The sequence below is a fragment of the Peromyscus maniculatus genome, chromosome 1, assembly GCF_049852395.1.
Source record: "Peromyscus maniculatus bairdii isolate BWxNUB_F1_BW_parent chromosome 1, HU_Pman_BW_mat_3.1, whole genome shotgun sequence".
NCBI classification, from domain to species: domain Eukaryota; kingdom Metazoa; phylum Chordata; class Mammalia; order Rodentia; family Cricetidae; genus Peromyscus; species Peromyscus maniculatus.
Window position 1 is genome coordinate 98,440,820 of NC_134852.1, and position 8,552 is coordinate 98,449,371.

Below are 8,552 nucleotides of genomic sequence, written 5' to 3' on the forward strand. Positions count from 1 at the left end.
CTTTTTCATTTTCTTAGAATTTTACTTAAAATGTTGGTATTCTTTTGAAAGTATACTACACACAAATATGTCACTGATTCATTACCAAATAATGTGCATTTGCTAGTAATCAAAATATTGCCTTTCAGCAGGATGTACTATCATATTGCTGATATCAGAATTCAGGAGGCTCAAGCAGGAGGATCATGAGTTTGAGACTAGTTTGAGCTATTGAGTGAAACCATTGTGTGTGTGTGTGTGTGTGTGTGTGTGTGTGTGTGTGTGTGTGTGTGTGTATTTCTATTCTTTGCCATATGCATTGTAACTTTGGGGCACTCTATCATCATCGATGATATTTGTGAGGAATTTTCTTGGTCTTCATGCCAATAACTCACTCAGATTTTTCATATTCTGTAACCTTCATGCCAATAACTCACTCAGATTTTTCATATTCTGTAACCTTTGAATGAGGAGTGTGCCTCCTAGAGTAAATTTAGGAGAGTGAGAACTTTGGAAGCCCAAGCTAGTCTTTCTGGCCTGGACACCCAAGAGTGGAATCACATGGAACCCTTTCCATGCCTTCTCAGTACAATAAGATGTAATTTCTTCAAAACAGTCAACTGATTCCAAGAGGATAAATCCAAAGTTGTTTCTTGGTGAAGCCCTCTCCACATTCACATGATCTCTATTGTGAAGGTTATGTATATTTGTCTTGCCATCTTCTCTAAGGTCATCTCCAATGTGTGAGGTCTGGCAGTGTCTGGACAGAGATATCTCATAGACATTGTTCATTCTCATGTAGAATGACATCAGAGCAGTTCACTTGGGTCACACTGGGAACACTGACATATTATGTTTTAATTCTCCTTCCAAAGTTTGATGGCTGTGTGCCTTTAGGCAGAGTATTGAATCTCATTAAGTGTAAAATATCCTACCCACTATCTCAGTAGCTTCTTTCTGTTTCTATGCTTTTGAGGCTGATTGATCTTTCTCATTGATATATTGTCTCCTCAGATGCAGGGCAAGAGGCAGCCTAGGTTCCATAGCAAGTACTTCTGGATGTCATTTTGGAGCCCTGAAAAGGTCTTGAATACCTTCCTTCAACCACCACTTCATGTTTGCTTCACAACTGTTACTCATTTCCCTAGTGTGTAGTTATTGGAGGATCCTGAAGTTGATCTCCATCTAATGCAATCTAAAGCAAAGCCAGAATGAGACAGAGGGATTTGTCATTTTTGTCATCCCAGACAATTGTTGCCCCTCAAGGACTATTACAAATGGTTCTTGGAGATGGGCAAGTTGGGTGTCCCAGACTGACCTCTGGCCCTTTTGTTCCTATGAAGTCAACTTTTAGTCTAGATGGAGGCTATTTTTAATTAATTGTCCTAATGTCTTAGAGACACTATCTGTTATATTAGTAATCAAGATATATTGTTTCCTTTGTACTTCCATTATCTTCCATCCATGTAGTTTTGCTAGAACAAAAAGTAATTTGATTTGTTAAGAATGATTTGTTCTTTGAAAATGTAGTCTCCTTATTGTGTCAGATTCCTTTTGTTGTTGTTGTTGTTGTTCCTCAACAACATCATAATTTAAAATGGAAGGAAGAGAGCATACTGAGGGCATTTCCATAAAGTCCTCAGTGACATTATGATCTCAATTAGAGCTGGCATTATCATTCTTGAATAATATCAAATTTTCATTTTGTTATTTCTTTTATTTTTTGAGGTTATAATTACACAATTTCTCTCTCCCTTTCCTCCCTCTAAATCGTCTCATATACCCCTCTGTTCTCTCTTTCAAAATCAGAGCCTCTTATCTTGTCTCCAATTTCTCCCCACCCCTCCCCTTCCTCCCTCTTAAATTGATAACCTGTTTTTGATTATTATTGTTGCTTATATGTCAGTTTTTAGATTCTTCCTTGGTATTTCTCTGAGACTGTGGTATAGAAACCCTCTGCAATTCTACAGAGTGGTTCTTAGTGATAGTCCATTATTCTGTTGTTTTAGAAGCTTAGAAAGCAGATCAATATTTGAATAACAGTTTTCTCACTATTCAAAATGAGGTTAATAATTGGTGTTTAAAAAGCCCTGTGAACGTTATACATTCAGCTTCCTTAATAGATCTGTCATGGTAAACAAGAGAAGAAATTCCCACCCTCTCTCCAAGACATCCTTCTTAAACACATGCCTCTAGGGAATACAATAATCTAGGGCATGTCGTCAGTTGTGTGATTCTGTCTTATCTCAGTGACTGAAATCTGGCGCAGTCCTGAGAACATTGCAAACCCCACAGTTGTCTTGACTTGAATATTTTGCTGAGTATTTACTTCTCTCAGCATGTGTAATCTTAGAGAAGCTAAGGTGATTTTTTTTTTTTAACAGATGTTGATGACTGAAATTCCTATCAAATGCATTAGCAAAATCACTTTGAACAGAAAGTTTACATCTGACTGGTGCCTGTCTGTCCATGAATTAGCCAAAGAACAATACTTAACAGAGAGCTACCACTCATTTACAGGGCCAGTCATATCTCTTGTACAATCATGACCCTTGTAGGACCTTTTACAGGTCATCTCTGAGTATATTTGTTCTACGTGATGGCAGTTTTAGTCAGCTAGATTATAAAACAGCACGATACTAAAGTCCTTCCAAATAAAGTATCCTGGGGGTCAAGAAAATGTCAATGTGCATACCAATAATTTTTACATTATGCTATTTTTAAAAGCGCATCAATTTGAGTTTCCAGAATGAGTGTAGTCTAAAAAGTTGAGTGTTTAGTAACAGAATGAATCTCTCTACATAAACTATGAAGACAGTAACAAAGTTTGAATTTGTTTAGCTGAGAATGATTAACAATTTGGACTTTACTTCCTATTTGTTTTGATGTTATGACTTTTGAGTTAAACTGTGGTTTTTCTAAAAACTCATTATTCCTTAAAGTCACATCATTACTTCCCTTGAGAATAAAATAACACCCCAAGAAGTACCTCTACCAAAGTCACATCTGTAAGTTAACACCATCCTTGGAAATGACAGCATTTTGAAAACTAAGAAAAAAGTCAAAAGTGAATGAAAATGGCTATAATCAAACAGAATATTATAAAAAAAAATTAAAGTAGCATGATCCCATTTGTTTTTGCAAGCTCAGTTACAGAATGGGATAGGCTTGAGGACATCTTTTAGCAAAGTCAATCATATGTCTATATAGAAATGTAGTTTCCCGTCTACTAAATTAAATTACTAAACTATATTACATATATATTTATATATGTGCATTACATTATTATATATAACTCATTATATATTTATGTTGTCAGAAGATTTCCTATGTCCCACCCAGTCAGCAGCTGCTCAGACCCAAGTAGACACACAGAGACTTACATTAATTAAAACTGCTCGGCCATTACCTCAGGCTAACTACTGACTAGCTCTTACACTTAAACTTAGGCCATTTCTTTTAATCTATATGTTGCCATGTGTTCTGTGGCTTTACGTGTGTGCCACTACATACTGCTCCCTGGCAGTGGGCTGGCATCTCCTGATTCAGCCTTCCTCTTCCCAGAATTCTCCTCTCTGCCTATGCTGCCTGCACTTCCTGCCTGGCTACTGGCCAACCAGCATTTTATATATCAACATCAACCAATCAGAGCAACACACATTTGCAACATACAGAAAGATATCTCCCATCATATTTATTATTAAACAATATTATATTAATTATAGTAACATATTAGCATATTATTTCTATATACATAAATATAGGCATACATATATTTTTTGAGTTATAGTTGATGGAAAATCATAAATTATATTTTTTAATATCCCACTTTATAAGCTTTGGTGTGTAAACACTCCTGAAATTGTCACCACATTTAAGGTCATGAATATATCTGTCCCTGTCAAAGGATTTGTTGATCCCTTTGAAGTCCCCTCTTGGCCCCTTGCTATCATTCCATCCAGAAAATATTATTGAGATATTTTCTGTAAATAAAGAATACAGTTTTTATTTTGTGATAATTAAAGCAATGTAACACACACACACACACACACACACACACACACACACACACACACACACATTCTTTTGTGCCTGGAGGTTTTTCAATGAGAATATTATAATTTCATATATGTAAGTGTCAAGAATCCATTCCTTTATATGACTAAATAGGACCTCATTGTATAAATGCACTCCAGTTTCTTCAATACCAATAATTTCTTCTTCAGGACTATGTGGAGTCTTTTTACTCTAATCTATTTTGATAGTAGGTAGTAGTTGCTCATTATAGTTTTAATTTACTTTGTCTTAGTATCTATAGTATTTTCCAATTATTGCTTACTGTTCATCATCTTCACCAAATCATTTATGTATTTTTAAATTACACTGTTTTTTCTTTACCATTAAGTATTTCTTTTCAAGTGAGAATCTTACACTTTATATTTTCTATAAGTCTATAGCTTCTGTTTTCCTTCTCTTAATATGCAGCTTGGAGAACTGAAGTTTTATGTTTTTAAATTTCAATTTAATAATGATAATAATGGTGTGTTTATTACTACTTTGTGCAGGAGTGTATTGTGTATTTGTATATGCATGGGCTATGTATGTGTGAACATGGATGGACACATGCTATAGCATGCTCATGGAGGTCAGAAGAAAACTTTTGGGAATCTGTTCTCTTCTTCCACTATGTATTCTGAGGACTGAAACCATATCTTCAGGCTTCCATAGAAAGCTATTTTACCTGCTGAGATATCTTACCAGGCAAAGTTTTATGTTTTAGTGAATTTTAACATATTTTGCTTTCTTTAAAGGGCTCTGATTTCCCTCTATATTTAATTATAGAAGCTTTGTAATTGAAGATTTTTACATTTATGTCTCTGATCCAATTTTGAATGTCTATTCACATATTGTATAAGATATGTAGCTGAAGGTTATTTTTGTGTCTGTGTCCCTCCTGGTCTTCAACCGCTCAGATCCAAGTAAACACACAGAGGCTTATATTAATTAAAACTACTTCTCATACTATTTCCTGCTGGATGAGGGCCCTGGCAATCTAATGGGGATCCTGAGAAAATTAAGAATTATGATCAAGTCTGGACTGGAATAGTCTGTGACATTGCATTGTCTGAGCCAGTTTCCTTGAAGCTGATTTTGGATATTGGATGATCTGGGCCATGGCTGTCATTAGAAACCTTTCAGGGGGTCTTGGTTAATCAAACCTGATCCACCTTAACCTGGAACAAATCCATAGCCCCTTGATTCCTGTGGAAACAAAAGCAGAGCCTCCTTCCCAAAGCAACATATCCTTAGATCCAAGGATACATATTGGTTTAACTGAGCAGCCTTTACAATCAAATGTCTTTCTACAGTTAAAAATCCCAAAGACAACACAATCAAGATACTTTGTATAAAGTACCCATCTTTATATCCATCTTTACATGGATTATTTCTCATATTACTTTTACTACCTCTTTAAAGACTTTATTTTTTAAAACTATTTCTGTATATAACTGTCTATATTCCTTTTCTTCTCTCTTCCAAGCCTATGTACATTTTTACATACACTATAAACCATTGAGAGGTTTATTTAATCTGAATCTGACTTATTGTCAATCTATTGCTTTAAACTGCAGTGGTCAGTACAGAAGCAGCAGCCTTGGCTGCTGACTCTGCCCATCTCAGCTTTTCAACACGGTGGACATAATTCATGGCCAGGTCTGGGAGCCATGCTGTCTGTTGACTCTGGAAGGCAATGGGTCTATGCTTCTATCATAGCAGTGTGTAGCCCAGAAACCTCTTTTTTTCCCTCAACTACAAAAAGCTAAATCTGCCATGCAACATAATAATGTGACTCAGAGAGGCCTCTGTGTACCATGGCAGGACAAGCCCACATGCCATGAACCCACCATACAGTACCTCAAGCACAGAGGCTGCAGATGGCCTGAAAAAGACAACTAGGAAGCAGTTTTTAGCTCCATTTTAGAATCTTTTTTTTTAAAGCTTTCTCAGATTTTAGGTGGAAACTCTTGCCCCATATTTTGGTGACATTTGTAGTTGAAGTTATTTTGTGTTCCTTCTGGTCTGCAGCCATTCAGACCCAAGTAAACACACAGAGGCTTATATTAATTAAAACTGCTCAGCCATTAGCTCAGGCCTACCACTGACTAGTTCTTACACTTACACTCAGCCCATTTCTGTTAATCTATATGTTGCCACATGTTCCATGGCTTTACATGTGTGCCATTACATGCTGCTCCCTGGATGGTGGGCTGGTGTCTCCTCACTCAGCCTTCCTCCTCCTATAATTCTCCTTGTCTACTTATCCCGCCTATACTTCCTGTCTGGCTATGGGCCAGTCAGTGTTTTATTAAACCAGTGAACAAAAACCTTATCCTATAGCAAAGATATGAATGGAATTTCTGTATCTTTACTTAAAACTGTCTAAGTGTTTTAAAATTAAATTTTAAAACTTCATTTTCTCCAGATTTTATTACCCTGTAGTGGAACAGTTAGCATGTATGTGTGTCTCTGTTTCGAAGTCTGTTCATTTCTATGGTTTGTTTGCCTCTATTTAGGCTCACATCTTAAATGAGGATCCTTGCTCACCCTAGACATCCTCACACAACAATGACTTGGCTACTGCAGAATTCATTATATTTATTTTCCAATTTTCATGGGATCTTTGTCCTTTATCTTCTCTTGTTGGACATCTTGGACTCCATTTTGAAAGTTAATTCAGGAGGAACATTAATTACATCCATGGGTTTATCATTGTATCTGCTATCCATTAAAATTTTTGTATGGATTACCAATCATGTGCCTGCTGCATGATGCTCCTGATGGCCATGTTTCTTTTGCACTTGGGAATTACCCAGCTTCAAGATCTGCTTAAGATTTTCCCGAAATTATTCTTTGACCAATGACACACTCCTCTAGCTGTCATCACTGAACTCATCTCCTGCTGATGTCTTGGGGTCTGGACTCTATCCACCTCAACAGGCTGCTCTTTAAAATCCTCTCCCACACTGCCCTTTCTTCCAGAAAATCCCTCTTCTGACAAGATCAATCCTCCTGAAATTCAGCTTCAATATCAGGTTCTTTGGAAAGCCTTTTCTAGTCCTGATGTTCTCAGAAAAGTTATGTTTCTCTGCTATACCTCAACTAAGAATTTTCTTACTGAAATTTATTTTGTTTTGAATTTTACATTTATTTGTTTACTTGTTTTGATAAGCGTAACGTCTATGGTTTTGTTCATCTTTAACCTTGGTAGGCACAGAGTCCTTGTGTATTTTGTTCAGCAAAGAAGAAAGGCATTAATGATTTCTAAACTAAGAAATGTTACAAAGGAGAAAAGGAAAGTGATAGTAGAGTTTTACAATGAGGAGCTTTAATCCTACGATAAGCTTTTCTGAGAAAGCAGTGTTTAATCTGGGACCTGGAAGATAAGTAAGAGCTGGCCAAGAACTCGATGCTTAGTCTGGAGGGAAGAAACTCAGTGCCAATAGCATAGAAGAAAGGTACATGCTTGAACTGTTGACCCCAAATGCAATAAGTTATCATTTTTTTAAATTTTATTGAAGTTCAGAGGTAAAATGAAGGAATTAAGACATGTAATTATCAGAAAGTCTGTGTCTCAAACTTATGGAATTATCTAAAAGCCAATGGCCTCCATTCTTAAGATACAGTGAAACATAGTTGCACATTACTTGAAAATGTCAGATTCTCTTTATGGATATCCTAACATGCATCTCCTGAGGGCCTTAGACTACTGTCTATATAGAAAACCATTCTCAGAACCTCACTTCTTTAAAACCAATTTCCAAGCGAATCATAGTTTAGGTAGGTTCTAGTTCCTAAACTCATAAAGTTACTGTTTAGCTATTATTTTTCATGTTAACTGCAACATCTCCATTAAAATAATCACCACATCTCACTGACTTACTAGAATAACCTCTTAGCAATCACTACCTCTAATTTCCTAGTCAATGGCATGGTCATGCTGAAAGGCAAAGCCGATGCCATCACTTCTCTACTTGAAATGTGTCCATCTCTTTTTTATTTTGTCTTTGTACAGACTCAAAACCCTGTATTTTTCAAAAATATTTTAAATGTACTGACTCTACTTACCTGTCCAATTTGATTGTGTATCACATTTGCTCTTAGTATGTGTGTTCTGTAAACACTCCTTTGCTTTTAGAAACTGTGATAGTTCACAGTTGTCAAGTACACACAAACATAGAATCACGTGGGAAGAGGAACGTGCCTCCATAAAACTGCCTGTGACATGACTGTGGTGTATTGGGTAGCTATTCCAGCTTTGACTTGGAAGTACTACCCCCATTGAGGCTTCAGTAACCGTCATGCCTATAAGGCAGGGCTGAGACAGGAGCCCTGAAGACCCGAGTAGACAGAAGAGTTTTTGAGAGAAAACACCTTTCCCGGACCCTGTAACCTATATCTCTTTACTTGTAAGTTACCCCACAAAATAAACCTCCCTTTTAACTACATGGAGTTGCCTTAATATTAACAACCAATACTGTGAGCACATTCTTTTTTTTTTTTTTTTTTTTTTT